Source organism: Botryllus schlosseri, chromosome 1 (genome assembly GCF_051294905.1).
Source record: "Botryllus schlosseri isolate E-star chromosome 1, Bs_hap1, whole genome shotgun sequence".
Classification (NCBI taxonomy): Eukaryota; Metazoa; Chordata; class Ascidiacea; order Stolidobranchia; family Styelidae; genus Botryllus; species Botryllus schlosseri.
Window position 1 is genome coordinate 18208766 of NC_137236.1, and position 14481 is coordinate 18223246.

A 14481-nucleotide genomic window follows, 5' to 3' on the forward strand; every position below is an offset into this window, starting at 1 on the left:
GCAGCATAGAAAATCAACACTAAAAGAGCATGCACCATTCACCTCGACAACCTTAAAAGTTTTACTTGCTTTGCTGCAAAAATTTTCTCGGAACATCCAGCTTTCCGTTTGTGAATATTTAGTGACTCTCTGCTGTGAGCTTGACCCGCAATCGATATACGTAGTCAGCGAATGATGCTTATTCAACCAATCAATGACATTGATATCGTCTTCTGATGTAAAAAATCGAACGGTCGTGCTGGGTCAATCTTGACTTCATATCTTTACTGTATCATTAAAACCAAATTCGTGAGATTAAGGTGCTTGCTACTGCTGCATAACTTGTTGTTTGTGGTATCGGTAGCGAGTATAGAAACCAGTTTTACACTCTGCTCAATATCAATGAATCAATACTCAAACTCCGAACACATTGTTCGGTCTGGCTAGGACCGTTAAGGCGTAAGCTTATATTCCTTGGTAAGTCCTCGTCGAAATTGTTGGCAAAGCGACGGAAGGTACTGATTTTATGCAATTATTATATCCTTTGATTACCGCAGTTGATACATTTAGCGACGTTTAAAACGCCGATATGTACTTCATCATTGTGGCATTATGTGGGCCGAATCTTCGCTAGGTATCGTGTACATTAATATAGGGCATAGGCTATCACTTCATTGAAAGAAAGGGTTGGAATTAGCAATATGACGTCACATGACGTCACGAGGTTCACGTTCGTGTTCACACAGAACCTTTCAAAAAGGTTCGCGTTCACACGAACCTGAACCTTTCAGAGGTTCACACCATCCCTACTATTTTATCCCGCACCGTATAGCGTGTCGAAATCGAAGAGGTACTGTACCAGTTTGGGAGTGAGAGCCCTTCGTACATCAAAGATGCTTTGAAGCTTTTTGGTCAAAATGATGAACTAAATATATTTTTATTTGACAGCTACAAAATTTACTTTTCAGACTATTTCCTGATCGTATCATGGAGTATCATGGGCTGCATTGTTTGGAATACATTCATGTTAAAGTTACTAACTGGGTGCAGTACTAAACTCAATCTGAGCAAAATCTCTATCACTATCTCAGTTTATTAGTCAGATTTATTAGTCACAGAAGGCAATAAAACAAAACCCAATATAATTAGCGTCCCCGTATTGCCAGTTGCAGAGGTGAATTCTGGATGTGTAGGGTACATCGGGCTCGAACCAGATGATCTGAACCCGTGCCCGATGGTTGTTACAACAACCTTGATTGGATCTCGAATATGACACATACAGTTATTATAGCGTTAATCAGTCGAGTGGTCCTCGGACGCGATTCAAGCTATTTGCAATAGTCAAGTCCCCACCCAAAAAGACCGGCCAGACTTTGAACTGTTACCCCTTGTTCTTACTACCGTCCTTAAATTATATGGGGGAGCTAGACTTGGGCAATTGTCGGAAAGGGGCGCTGCAGGGGAAAAGGTTACGAACCATTGCATTGCATCATTACACAATATATCCATTTTTCTTATTCACTGCGCCGCGTTACAGCACCCTATCCCGCAATCATCGGGCTTTTCCAAGCATCATGTTACATGCCTGCTTCCGCCTGGTTGTAGTTACTATTGCAGTGAAATTGTATTTTACTTCCGTTTTCATTTTGTACATAAATCGTTTCCAGGCTTAGTAATCATTTTAATTGTTTGTATCTCGTGATGCTGTCGCAAGCTCATTTCAGCCGCGAAAGATACCCAGCCGGACGATCGGTACGCCGCAGATTTCTGCATGACACCGGAGGATCAGGCCACAAGTACATTGAATTAGAATCGTCTCACGCTAACGAATCTCGCCCTGACACAGCGACATCTGAACAGCTACGGTTCACGGCTCAGTCACAAGGTGCCCGATGCAAGTATTCAAGAACCAACTTCAGCAATCATCTTCGACGCCGAAGGCAACCGACACGTCACGAGCAAGCAACGCATCGCATCTGATACCAGCTAGCGCACAGCTACGGAGCCACAGATGTTAGCCTCACTTCTTTTCAGGTGGCGTATGCTGATTCTCAACCACTAATATTTGCATTATATATATATGTACATAGTTTAAATGCATCAAATTACATGACTCTATTGGTTAAACAGCGTTAAGAACTGGTAAAATATACTGTAAAACAGTCAGAGTTGGTCAAAGCAGTTCTACTGAAGTTCAAGTAGAAATAATGCCGTAAATTCCTCTTCAATTGGAACTAAAAGCAGCGATATCCAGTTCGTTCCAAAACTATATCAATTGAAAGCCGAAAGTGAAAGGTCTGATAGTGTAGTTTCAAAGAGTAGAGTTGTTGGAGACTTGGAGGGTACTTTGACCAACTAAAAACTGTTAAGCAGCAGTGATAGCGTACACTAAAATGCATGAGCACTTGAGTAAGTTGTGCAGGTAGTCAACGCCTAAGACTGAATAGTTCAGAAATGTAGAAGTAGCCTATTACGTTGCTGACCAACTATGATTTGAAGTTATGGCATGCTCTGTTTGAGATTTACTCTTGCTTGCGTTAGCAATAATAAGGAATGGAAACGTCAACACGATTGCTATGCAAAAAGTTTATTTAATATACACTGCACATTTTTCAGGATCGAATATAAGTGTTGAAAATAACAATTATAATTATAAAGGCTTATCACGGGCAGCATCAGTCACGGCGAACGAAATTACGCATCCAAAAACCCAAACATAAAACTATATATCCTGCGTGCCATGAGTGTCAGTGCCATTGCATCACGCGGAAACAACGTGAGGGACACATCACATTTTTCACGTAATAGCCTAAGTAAATGGGACTGTAAGATTGAGGTCGCGTCGATAAACTGCAACATTGATGAATACATGCCAGAGCATGTATAGACAAAGGATTGAGAAACCGTGACATGCGATGGCGATTAACCTCGACACTACCGAGATTTCTTCATGTTGCGTATTATCAAAATCGTTTAGCTGCAGTTCCAATGCGGTGGTTCCTCGAGAAAATGGTTCGCTGCAAATGTTTTTCCCAATTTTATCTACAATTTGAGACCACGTCATATTTAGAGAGCTCTAGATATGAACATAAATACAGTACACATGTACGTACATAGGCATATCCTGCATTGCCTACAATGTGAGAAGTATCGAACGACCTGAACTAACGAGCGTATCATGCTTACGGTGTTGCAATATAATTGAGCGTAACGAATTCATTGCAGCTGGGCCATATCATCATAACGACAACCTTTGACGGGTCAAATATCATTTACACACAGCAATATAATTTAGAATATGGAATGAATAGTATCTGTAAACATCATATTGTCTATAATGCCAGATACGCATATGGATGTGTGAAAATGGTCTACGTAACTGATTATAACAGACCCCAAATATTTTTAGGACTACAGCTCAGTTCGTTTTGGTTGAAGCGGTTTCCAACTCTGCCCACAAATATGATTGACAGGGCGTCCTTGATGCTCTCGCGGGCCACATAAAATTACGCATCTAAGATGGAAAATATAAAATACTTATTCTCGAGTTTGATATATTTGCGTCAATGATAGTTTGGCGTGTGCAAAGAAATGCTGAGGATAAATAAACTACGATTTATACATAATTTACTCTCTATAATGCTCATTTCATGATATAGTTATGAGGGTAAGGGATGCCGATTGACAGTTTTGTTAGCATTTCGTCAATATCCACTGTATAAAAACGCCGTAAGAGAACAAAAGTACCACGACGCCTCCAATGATTACATTTGGCCCCCGATAAGTGTTGATGGCGAAGCAAAATGCTATTTTAAAATATTTTCTCATACATAATTACAATGTCCAAGTCATGGACAGGGGATTCATGTAGCCAATATCTGTGTCACTGAAAGTCGGTGGTTTGTCGACGAAAGAAAAAACATTGCAAGTTCATACCGGGAGCTTATGTCTGATGAATTGCTTGTTGGCGCACATGGTTTCCAGAGGGAGTATTTCCTGTCTCCCTTGATGGGCTCTTTGACATAAGACTAACCATGGAAACAATTTTAATTTCCAATCGGTTGAAATTATATTGACGCAAAGTAGATTGATCAGCAAGTTCAGGCCATTCATACTTTGCAAGACGTTAGTGAGTTCCAACAAGTTCACAAGTAATACCGACATAGTTGTATCCGTGACTAAGACTACTGTTGTCAGGATGGTTACTCTTTTCAGCAATCGAACATATTTACGATCGGTTGGAATATTTGACTTGCGATTATTTTGCATGTGCTTAATCAATGGATAGATGAATAAAATCAGGAGTGGAAACTGAATGGTCCACGGAACCGCCATCAACATCCACGTGAGCCGTCCGGCCACCATATGCGATATGGTTCTGTGCGATTCCACTATCATGAAGACAATTGCAAAAACGAAAAAGACTGTCATATAAACAATGAGGTATTTACTGATAAATGTTGTAATCTTATTTGAAGGATGAGCCAATGTCTGTTCCCGATAGAACGTTCTTTGCCTTTGCCAAATCACTGCATATATGGTTAGTGTCACAAATCCCCATACAGGTGGGATGTATTGTGACACTGACATCATATAATCGTAAACCAATCCACATTTGGCAGGTAAGAGAGTCGATAAAAGACGGTACATCTCTGCAGTATTTTTTCCGGTAGCAAAGACATTGTGGAAATCAGACAGGTTCCATTTGTTTTGAAACATCTCAATCACAGTTCTTTGACCTTCGGACAAATTCTTATTTGTACTATTGAAATTCAAAATCGAATACCGAGATATATCTTTTCGTTCGTCCACCACGAAAGAGCAATGTCGTTTTAATAATATCGCACTTGCTATAACCATAATTTCTGAAACAGCGAAGACAGTGCAGCTAACAGAAAGCATAATGCTTTCAATGCGCTTCCTTGAGATCTTGCAATCACAGCAAGGCTGCTCTTTTTCACGAATCAGATGCAACCATAGAACAAAACACATGTAGACTGCGACACCACACACCACGGATTCACACGCGATTAGAGTATCGACACCAGGAAAGATATCTTCTTGTTTGGCCATATCTACTTCAATAAGCTTTTAAATATATCAAGTAATTAAATCTCTGTAAAATGCAACGTCAAAAAGAAAGTAGCAGATAAAGCAGTAACATATCATAAAATTGTAACGCGTAATTAAACGAAGATTAACACTAAACATGGTATAGGCTACATGTAGTATGATATCCTAACCAAGTAAAACTAGACGGCCGGTGAATGGCTATAATACACAATGCTCCATTGGGTAACATATGTGCAGATTTGCTTCAGGTGATGAGAGGTCGTCTGAGGTGTGGTTTTGTAAATTGACTACAAATTTACGTTGTGAAATACTTCACACCGCTCTTTGATGTAAAGATACAGAACAGTCAGAGGTAAAGGTATATAGCGAATTCCGAAAAGCTCTGCCATGTGGTATATTGTTAGATTTTCCAAAGTGCAGTCGTATCAATTCAGAGGTGGTCAAAGTAGTCAAGAAATCTACTCAAGTAGAAGTAGAAGTAGCGACGAAAATATCTACTCAAGTACGAGTAGAAGTACTTCTTCCATTAGCAACCTAGAACTACTTGAAGTTGAAGTAGAATTGACTAAATTTAAAAGTACTCAAGTAAGTAAGTAATTATGAAAACGATCCTAATTCGTTCACATGGATTGTAAGGTGCAAATTGAGCAATAGGTGACGAGCTTGATTCATATTGATGCATACCAGCAGGTATCCTTTCCGATAGCATAAGTATTCGTCCACATCATGGGATGAAAATGATAGAATTGATATGGAAATGCGATGCTAATACTCTGTTTTTTCGAACAGCACGTTTTAGAAAATAGCATGCGTTATGGTGCCATTCCCCATATTATAAGGCCCGTAGTTTAGTCGAAGAGCAATACGGAGAAGTTGTATAGGATACGGTTGCGCGATTGGTAAACGTTAATAAAAAATATGGTGGACCGTAAAAATGCCATATTGTGTAGCTTTATTTCCAGAAATTAAAGGCATTACTACACTTGCTTTTATACTTCAACATGTATGTTATCCAGACAAAAGAACTGATAATAATTATAACTCAAAGTATATGATACTGGGAATTGAAAGTGTAATGTAAATACTACTTCTAAAATCAGAACACGTAGGGGAGATGTGGTACCGATGGATCACTGGGACCGAAAATACTTGAAAAATTCCCCATGATAATTCCATGATTACACTCCGTGAATTTGTCTACAATTACATGCTGACAGAATCTTTCCTCACATGCAAAAAAAATCGACCTGCGTGAGTTATGGGGTCTGTGACGAACGATTTACGTTTTAGGGGGTGTAAAGTAAATTTCGATCGACATTTGCATTTTTCCATATCACCTTTCAGACTAACAAACCCGCCATAATTGTTGATGTGAAGTATAGGGCTTGTATCAGGGTATATAATGGCATATCTTTTTTGAATCAATACCATCCTTGGGTGGACTATTTTCCAGTCAATTACAATATTTATGGGGTGGGGGACCTATGGTACCATAGCCAAATCAAGCAAAATAGATGGACCAACTAATCACTTAACAACAGAAACTCGTCTTCATATATATAGGCTGTAAATCATAGTTACCTGTGGTGTTTTATCGCTGGTACGAGGTATTTGAAAGTCAAAATGTCGATTTGCGGGTAATATGTATGTGGCATTAATTTTGTAAGTTTAGGCGTAAATCAAAACATGATTTTATGCCAACATTTGAGTTGATATAATCTATTTTATTCTTGAAGGTCGTGACGAAACATTCATCATTGGCTTTCTGTAGCTTAGCTTATAGTACACAACAAAACAAGTTAACAAATTTGAGTTTTTGAGCGTATGTCTCATAGGTCCCATGGTCGTGTTCCTTTGGACCCACCGGGTGGGGACCGATGACACGTTCGAGCAACAAATTTTAAACGTTTGTAAATATTTTTTGAAAAGGCGGATATTCATGTAAATGTCCGCGATAGGTAGAGCTTGTATCGAAGTGCTGAGACAGCAAAAGATCTGCTATTCTCGGCTGAAGATTTGAGGGCCAGAGCTCATTTTGCAATTTTTGATCCATCGGTACCGCACATCTCCCCTATTTCATGTTTTAGTCCGGAAAGGTTCAAAGGTTGTGTGCTAAAACAGCTCTAAAACTAAAAAAAAGTCATAGTTCACTTTTCCAGATTTGGACACGCCATGGACATGCTAGATTACGATATGACAAGTAAATGCTAGATTGCGAAACATCAATTTCAAACGTTATGATGAGCTATATATACTGAAATGAATTATTTGATATGGACGAAGGGCGACAACGTGGTGTGAACGGAACCACGCCAACCCTCCACCTAAATTATATTCACCGATACTTTCGTGAAATCATACTGGTCACTCCGTATCCAGCACTGCACGCGAAGCACGACGAAAATTCTGGGCTTTACTAAACTTTTATGAAAATTTAATGTTGATACTCCGTGAAAACAGCCCCGAAATTCCTCAGGCTATCTTCCTGATTGGAAGATTGAACTACTTCTACTTGACAAACTGAAAATAGCGAAAAGTAAGTAAGTAGATCACAAAATATTACGAAGTAGAAGTAGAAGTAGCGAAAATCAGATCTACTTGAGTAAGTACCAGAAGTAGAGGGAAACTACTTGAGTACTTCGAAAAAGTAGAAGTACTTCGTTACTGACCACCTCTGCGTATCATAGACATTCACATTTTTCTCCATCGCCGTGATAATCTTGCCACTTCATCGCATCTCGAAGAGGATTAATGTTTTCCTGAAAAAAGCCTATTTGTCCGCGGCGTTTTGCAGCGAGTTAACAAGAATATCCCTCTAACGCGAGGAAATCCAGTGCTGAGCCGCCATTACAGTATTTACACCGTACAGTCACAGTAGCTAATGTGCGACGAATAATAGCCATTTTGTGAGGGCATAGTAGCTTGTAGTCTGCGAACAGCATTCTAGTTTCGATCACAAACAGATCAAATGCAAAGAAAAAGGGATAAATATCAAAGGCCGTCTTATATGCGTCTCGGTCTTGTCAGTGTCTGGGCCATTGCACGTCAAGGCAATATGCTTATTTATCGATATGTCGATGACCCCTCATATAGTGTAGAAGGAGCCATGTTTGGTGTACACACGGAACGCATTGTGATTTGATATGAAATTAACTTTTTGCTGTATTTATTTATCATTCACAATTTCAGTCAATTTCCAAGTTTTTGCGAATTCAGTAATTCTAATTCCAATCTAATTTGGAAGAAACTGCGTATCTCTAATTCTAATACTATTCTAATTTGGAAATAACTTTATAGCTCTAATTCTAATCTAATTTTGAAAAAGCTGTGTAGCTCTAATTCTAATTCTAATGTAATTTGGAAAAAACTGTATAGCTCCAATTCTAATGTAATTTGGAAAAAGCTGTGTAGCTCCAATTCCAGTTCTAATGTAATTTGGAAAAAAACTGTATAGCTCTGATTCCAATCTAATTTGGAAAAAGCTGTGTAGCTCTAATCCTAATTCTAATATAATTATGAAAGGCAGAAAATTTTCTAATTGGTAAAGTCTGCAAATAAGCCAGAGTATCCCAATCCTTACAGGCAATGCTATAATTAGTTACATCGTCACATGTGTTTTTATTGAGCTTTTGAACTAATTGAAGTGGAGCGCTTTTCATTCGCATAAGCCTGTCCATATATGCCATATTTTGAATATTTCTACAGTTTTTTACGTTCCAGAATGATTCGCAACACACCTGAGCATCTGTGACGGTACACATAGCTTGGGAATCACTGCATATAAAATGTAGGTTGATGCGGAAAGCAAATACACCAACATAGTTGCTTGTAAAACAGCTCCGAAATCCAATCTACATCCATGACATCTGTTATCGACACCGATGCTATTGCCGACCGATGGTATTATAAAACATTTTGCGCAAAAATCTTTCTGATAGCTAATATTCTAAAGAAGGAAACAGGTTATAACTTGGCCCTACCGTCTGTGCTAATAGGATTCGAACCTGGTTGCGTTTCTAGTTAAACGTATCATATCAACATCGTGCACTTACGCTTTATGTGGGAAGGAATCATGGCCACGCTTTGGTTTATATTTAACCCGACGCTCGAGACTCGCAGACCGTGTTGGGTTAAAAAAAAATCGCGAACTTTTTTTACTGTTATGACGCACCTTCTATTGTGGTATTCACACGAATTCCAGAAATTAGATTAGAATTAGAATTAAATTTGGAGCAAAGAATAACATCAAAAATTAGATTACCGGCATTTCGGTCTAATTCGTCTTTCTAATTAAGACAACTGCATCGGAGGAGCAAAAGAAATTGATCATTTTGCATAAGCATCCTTGTGTTTCAAACAACTAAATCAAAATTCTATATCATTATTCGATTCGGGTTCTTTATTTGGATTATGCGAAAGGCAAGACCGGTACGCAACGTTTCCCTAGTGTCCGAAAGCTGGTATCAGCTGACAGTCAGGATTGCCTCTCATTAGCGCTTGAGTGTCGCGTCGAAAAAACTACTTCAAGTGACAGTACGAAATGAAAGGTTTGAAAAACGTTGGCCCGGTCAAAGAAATAGTTCCCAACAGCAGATTTTGCTGAGGAGTGGTGTGATTTTGACAATTAATCGCAGATAGCTATTTTCGAAAGTGCCACATGTACATTCGCAGTGAGTATGCGTGGTTGTGACATCGACGGTCAGCTACGCAAGCGCAGTATGGCGTAGCAGCCACATGGTGGCTATAGCTCTGCGCCAGCGGCGACAGGCTGCAAGGGGGTGGCAAAATGAGACTGCGCAGTGCACACATCACGGAGAGATGGCCAATCACGGTCAACACTTTTCAAAGGTGGACTTTTTTTAGTTATATGTGGTAATTGATAGGGGTGGTGCGAACCCCAGAAAGGTTCTGGTTCGTGTGAACGCGGACATTTCTGAAAGTTTCAGTGTGAACGCGAACGTAAACGTGAACGTATGACGTCACATGTAGTCATATCCCCAATTCCAACCCTACATTTCCGTAAAGTTATTAATGTACATTATAACTAGCGACGACTCGGGCTACATTATGTCACAATGCTGAAGTACATGCTGACTTTATAAACGTCACCTAATGTATCCACTGGAACAATCAAATGCTATAATATTTCCATAAAATCAATATCTTACGTCGCTTTGCCAACAATTTCAAAGTGGATTCGACTAGACCGGAAATATGTAGGCCTATTCTTAAGAGTTAAACACCGGTTTCTATACTTGTGCCAGATATTATCTCAAAAACAAGTTATACAGTAGCCGACACCCTAATCGGGTATCCAATACAGATATTAAATCAAGATATAGATCCCGTACGCATGATAGATTTTTTACATTAAACATCGATGCATTCTTTACATCAATTTCGTTGAAGTAAATATAATGGATTGGTAGACTATAAGCACAATTCGCTGACTTCCTGGATGTAGTGTGTTTCGTTGTTGCTACTGTGTAATTGCGGGCAAAGCTCATGGCAGAGAGTCGCAAAAGATTCACTTACGTAAAGCAGAATATTTCTAGCAAACTTTCGAGCAAATAATTTTTGAAATAGGCAAGGTGCACACTCGTTTAGTGCAGAGTGTCTTTGCATGCTGCCATCACCTTATGGAGAGTGACTCAAAGTTGAAAAGCAAAGAATTTCAATCCTGTCATATGTCTATGAAGATAAGATATTTTGAACACGAGACACACATGGTACAATGCCATGAGATACAATGCGATGTAATGAACATATAGGAGGATGCCGAACGACCAGTTGCGTTTCCAGTTGCGGTTGCAGTTATGGTTGCAGTTGTAGTTGCAGTTGTGGTTGCAGTTGCGGTCTCCTAAACTAGCATCCACCTCGGCCTAGAGCACGATGTCGCAGTTCTTTCTTCGATGTTTTGTCTCTATTGTTGCTCTTTCAATTCCTTGTAAGTGCGCTCTTTCATCGGGTCTTTTACTGGACTTTTTATCGCCGTAAGAACAGCGATGCGGGAGAAGATGAACACAAAATAATCTCCGTCGCGGAATCAAGCCCGGGCCGCTCTGGTGGCGGGCGCCCTACGTCACCACTGCGCTATCTCACTTTGTGCAATATGAAGAGAGGTAAGCCCGTGTTGAACAGATAAATAACTTGCTTTTGCAACTTTACACAGCAAGCGATCTTTCTCGCTCTCACATCAGCTTTCCAGTCGTTCTATGGGTCAAGATCCCTGGCTTTCACCCAGGTGACCCAGGTTCGGGCTACAACAAATAAGCCGTCTTGAGAAACCGATTGAAATATGGCACCCTGAAGCGATATATATAATCAGACAACGAAGGTGAGAGATATAAATTGCAATTTGTATAACAACTTCTACCCTCACAGAAATACCTTGACGGAGGACTGAAGGAAGGAAAAGGAAATCTTCGATGTATTCAAAAGCCCATCGCAAGAAGCACAAGAACTAAGCCAGAAAGAAATCTACCAGATCGTAGTTTAACAGAAGACGCAGCCAAGAGGAAACCACGTGGCTGACTGGAAATAAATATGGCTATACCAACTAGGGATGGTGTGAACCTCTGAAAGGTTCAGGTTCGTGTGACCGCGAACCTTTTTGAAAGGTTTTGTGTGAACGCGAACGTGAACCTTATGACGTCACGTGACGTCATATTGCTAATTCCAACCCTATATTTCAATGAAGTGATAGCCTATATTAATGTACACGATACCCAGCGACGACTCGGGCCACATAATGGCACAATGCTGAAGTACATATTGACGTTTTAAACGTCGCTAAATGTATCAACTGAGGCAATCAAATGATATAATAATCCCATAAATCAATATCTTCCGTCGCTTCGCCAACAATTTCGACGAGGACTTGCCCGGCAATATAAGCGTACGCCTTAACTGTCTAGGCCGGACCCTAAAATGTATTCGGCGTCTGAGTATTGCTACATGGATATTGCGCAGAGTGTAAAATGGGTTTTTATACTTGCTACCGCTATTACTCCATAGTAAGCTACACAAGCTATACAACAATAGCAAACACCCCAATCGCACGGATTTGGTTTTTATGATACAGTAAACATGTGAAGACAAGATTGACCTCGTACGATACTAGATTTTTACATCAGAAAACGATATAGATTGAATAAGCATCATTCGCTATCTACATGTAGTGTATTTCGATTTTGATATTGTGTGATTGCCGGTCAAGCTCACAGCAGAGAGTCACTAAATATTCACAAACGGAAAGCTGGATATTTCGAGCAAACTTTTGTTAGAAAGTAAGTTAAAATTTTTGAAATTGTCAAGGTGTTGATCGTTTATGCTGCCAGTGCCATGCATAGAGCGGTTCGCAGTTGAAATGCAATAAATGTGAACCAAATAAGTTAAAATGAAGTGAAAATTGTAATAAATATGAAAAAGGTTCACAGTGCAGAACCTACCAAGGTTCTGTTGTGAACACGAACCTCAGAATTTCCGAGGTTCGCACACAGAACGCGAACGTGAACCTCACGTTCACACCATCCCTAATACCAACCCAACATCAAATATTACACTGAAAACATGCAGCGTGAAATTTCATACCGCAATAACATTGAAAGTTGGTTTACAGTCTCCAGAAGCACCAACGGATAGGTTGGGTACGAAGGAAAGACGCCTACTTGAGTAACAGATGCAAATTCTGAACCATACCTTCGCGGAATGTGCAACTTACAAAAACCTAGGATCTTGAGAATGACCTGCAAACGACTATCGACGCTACACCCGACGAAATCATGCGCAACGTATACGACGGAACGCCAGCTCCGACAATAATTAAAGCTTTTATGAACGTCAAAAGCCTAGTGTGGGAATGGAAAATGCACTCGACATCCAAGGCGAGTACGCCCACAACATTGAACAAAGCATCAACGATATAAGAAGTGAAATTTACCGCAAAATCTCGGCGGAAACATCCAACTAAACTATCCGATAATACGCGACAAATCTTATTTATCAACCCACAGAACCCAACCATTTCACCCACCACCTATCCTAAACATCCTATCCTCTCATTCCATCCCATCCTTCCAACCCTTTTCCAACCCATATCACCCCCCACCAACACTCCTCCCCGAATACCCAACACACCTACACAAACCATACATCAACCATCATAAACGATAAAATTACGTCTACAAAAGCTTAATAAGAACAATACACGCATACGAACGCCAACTAGCGGCGGCTTCTACTACGACCTCGACTAGACTACTAATTCAACTCCGATAACGACTGCGATGAGATGAATCGATGATGTGAACGAACCAAACCGAAAGTTTTGCATTTATGATTTTATTGCTATTTTATGCACATACTTGAATAAAAATCACAAAAACGGTTCGATTCCCGGACTGGGAACGTTTTTTTTGTGGGGAATGTTGAAGGGACACTGCATAACTATAGCTATAATATTATTGAACTTTCCCTATTGTATTTTAGCTGTAGTAGTCTACCATTAAACCTCATCCTCAACACCAATGTTCCTTCTAAGCTGCGCACATGCGCAAATGCGCAGTGCTGACACGGTCTGTGCGCACAGAAAATCTAAGTTGCGCACAAAGAATCCTAAGTGATGACCTTTTTTTAGTCGTGACGCACTGTTGTCCAAGGGCAGGCCCGGGCAAAGTGCGGCCCGCGAAGCCATTCTGTGCGGCCCGCTAAAAGTTGCTTGGAATTCATAACATTAAACCTGCTTTTTGAAAATTGATTGGTGGAATAAAACCATAGGCTGTATCCTGTATCAACTAAACAGGAAAATCGTATACTTTTAAGCCTACTCATTAATATGCAACGATTACGCTGCCTACGTACCTCGCATGGGTATTCCAGATTTAAAATACAGGCAACAATTAAATTCACAAGATATCACCATTTCCATATAGTTTACGTCAAACCTTCTTTGTTGCCATTGTCACGTTACGCATTACGGGTACAGGCGGGTACACGTTTAAAATTGTTACGCGAGGCGTCTCCAAATCCCTAATTCGAAAAACAAATCAATCAGTGCTCGCGATTACTATATCTCATCATATCTATTACACATAAAGGATGAAAGGGCATGTCATAAAGAGAAAGCCGAAAGCTGAAATTCAAAGAAGGTTTAGAGCACTAAATATTTGCATATCGGAGTAAACTGGGGTAAACTGGGTAAACCCGTCCTTTTAGTTTTTGCCGGTAGGATATGGCGAATTCACACATGCACGGTTCCCGGCCACGATTTTTGGCCAGTAGGATTTTTATTATGACAAAAACACGAAACACTCGGTCAACGGAGGGCGAATTTCAGAAAAACTGCAAACTTCGCTCAGCTTTGTACTATCCCATATGCATTGCAGTGCAGTGATTCTTGAACTGGGGGGCGTGAATGCATCTGAAGGG

The 14481-nt window shown here is 40.0% G+C and overlaps 1 long non-coding RNA gene across 2 annotated transcripts; it reads left to right on the forward strand.

Annotated features, from left to right (window-relative positions):
• The first annotated feature begins 1340 nt into the window (after positions 1–1340).
• On the forward strand, positions 1341–13446 carry LOC145443854 (uncharacterized). Of its 2 annotated transcripts, XR_013916561.1 has the most exons (3): positions 1341–2013; positions 4268–4422; positions 11437–13446. It is a non-coding gene; the product is annotated as an uncharacterized LOC145443854 (long non-coding RNA). The 2 variants fall into 2 exon arrangements; XR_013916562.1 differs by lacking the exons at positions 1341–2013; positions 4268–4422 and adding an exon at positions 9037–11174.
• The last annotated feature ends 1035 nt before the right edge of the window (positions 13447–14481 follow it).